This window comes from Melanaphis sacchari, unplaced genomic scaffold (genome assembly GCF_002803265.2).
Source record: "Melanaphis sacchari strain LSU unplaced genomic scaffold, SCAv2.0 Contig246_pilon_pilon, whole genome shotgun sequence".
NCBI classification, from domain to species: Eukaryota; Metazoa; Arthropoda; class Insecta; order Hemiptera; family Aphididae; genus Melanaphis; species Melanaphis sacchari.
The window spans coordinates 1-2,171 of NW_020271121.1; positions in this window are offsets into that span (position 1 = coordinate 1).

Sequence of the window (2,171 nt, forward strand, 5' to 3'; positions counted from 1 at the left end):
ACACACGATTAGATTTTTGAAAATAGGTCTGGTAGCCAACGTGTTAAGGTACGGTTTCCCTGCAGCGTCTGGACGCGGCGTCTAGACGCGACCTACGTCCAGACCGGTAGTGACGCTAGACGCCGCGTCCAGACGCTGCAGGGAAACCGTACCTTTAAGGTTCCTGGTAGGAGCTTTGCAGTTTGCTAGATATATCATAGGCGTGTGTGGCGAGTCTTTCATTTGAAATCAACTTAATATAAACACGTGGGTTTTCCGTAGAGGTGTGCGTAGGTACATGAGACGATGAGGGCTAGATAATTTTAATTTTAAAATAAACCATGGATGTATTATTAACCTGTTAATGTCCGTTGATAGTTTTTGTTAAATGAGTAAAATTGCCAATTGATGTTATAGAGCACACAAATATATTTCTTATTTAATTACACTATCACGACTAATACAATTTTTAATTTTCTTGATCTCCAGGGACATAATATTAATATATTATTTATTATCAGATTATAATATAAACATCATAATAAAATAAATACGCCAATTTTACTACGCCGCTAAGTAATATCCCCGTAAACGCGCCTATGCCTATATAATATGTAGTATAATATAATATTACGTATTACCTATTATTTTTCTATTAGTTAATACAAAAGATAATCCTAATAAGATAATGTTCGAATTTTTGTAATTTAAGTAATAATATAATAGGTATGCACAATTTATACGAAATTATGAAAACTGAAAATTAGAAGTTCCTATAGTTAAAGTACAGAAAACGTATAGCCATGTGTACTTGGCAATTCGCCCGCTACATAAAATACCTATACAAACATTTTTTTTTAGTTTTAATATTATAGTAACACTATTTTATTTTTTTTAAAAAGATTGGACAGTGATTTCTAAGACGTGATATGAAAATCATCAATAAGAAAACAGGTGGTTTTTCAATCATGAGAATAACTAATAAATTATTAATTATTATACTACAACGTTGGTTCTTAGGTTTTATAATTAATATAATTATTTCAGATGTGGAACATGATAAACTGTAATTGTACTTTTTGTACTTCAAAAGCTAAATGTCCACAGCAGCAACAGTCTTGGCTTGAAAATACTGTTGCTGCTATTGTTGCGAAGCAAATAGGCGCGTTAAAGCCGATTAAAGAGCCACAGCCTACCCAAGGCCGAAAAGCCAACGTCTTGAGTAAGTCAAATCATTTTTTCAATGTTCAGTTTACATAATATAAATAGATTCAAATATTAATATCGTAATTTATTACAGAATGTTATGTGTGTCATAAATCTGGACATAAGGCCAAGGTATGCTGGTGGCGTCCGGATGGTAAGTAGATATTATTTTTTGTTAATTGTATGACTAATCAGGTCTTTTAGTGTTTATTAATTAATCTATGTTTCAGCTGCTCCTCGTCGGGTAAGATCGAGGCGTAATCCCCAGCCGCGCCGGGAGTGGGATAGGTCTCGATCTACCCACAGGGATAGGTCACGATCTATCCACGTGGATAGGTCACGATCTATCCACGTGGATAGGTCTCAAACCAACCACGGGAATAGGTCTGGATCAAACCACGGGGAGAAGAGTTGTTCCTCCCAAAAAGAAAAGACACAATCAGCTACTGGTACGTAAAAAGTTATTAACATGTTATTATAGGCTATAGACTACCTATACTCAATAGTAATGTATAGAAAAGTTAAGTTACTTTTTTGTTTTTTCACCTACTGTATATCATGACAAAATAGATCTATGTAAATAGATCTATTTTGTCATGCTGTATATTATAATGCATACTATTAGAATTTATTGATAAACTGTACATAGATAAATTATATATACCTGCAAATGTGTCTTATGTTTTAAATAAAATTATAATTATATGTATATAAAAATTTAAATATATCAACAATTAAATCACCAAACTGAAAAAATCAAAAATGAATATTAATATACAAAAAATTGTATAATAAATAAGGTATAGGGGGTACAGCTTATCTTCACCTCCGATCACCTGCTGTATGTAAACCAACTAAACAATAATAATTAAAAAAACTGAAAATTTAGGCATCCTCCACTTATTCTAAGCCACTTCGACCACTGGGTATAGATATAGAATTTAAATTAACATCATAACCAATAAGATTGGATATTTTATTCAAAT